Raw genomic sequence first — 316 nt, forward strand, 5'->3', positions numbered from 1 at the left:
TATTTATCCTTTCAAAGAACCAGCTTTTGGCTTTGTTGATTTTTGCTATGGTCTCTTTTGTTTCTTTTGCATTTATTTATGCTCTAATTTTTAAGATTTCTTTCCTTATACTAACCCTGGGATTCTTCATTTCTTCCTTTTCTAGTTGCTTTAGGTGTAGAGTTAGGTTATTTATTTGACTTTTTTCTTGTTTCTTGAGGTATGCCTGTATTGCTATGAACTTTCCCCTTAGGACTGCTTTTACAGTGTCCCACAGGTTTTAGGTCGTTGTGTTTTCATTTTCATTCATTTCTATGCAAATTTTGATTTATTTTTT

The sequence above is a fragment of the Bison bison genome, unplaced genomic scaffold (genome assembly GCF_000754665.1).
Source record: "Bison bison bison isolate TAMUID 2011002044 unplaced genomic scaffold, Bison_UMD1.0 scf7180017858719, whole genome shotgun sequence".
In the NCBI taxonomy this organism is placed as follows: Eukaryota; Metazoa; Chordata; class Mammalia; order Artiodactyla; family Bovidae; genus Bison; species Bison bison.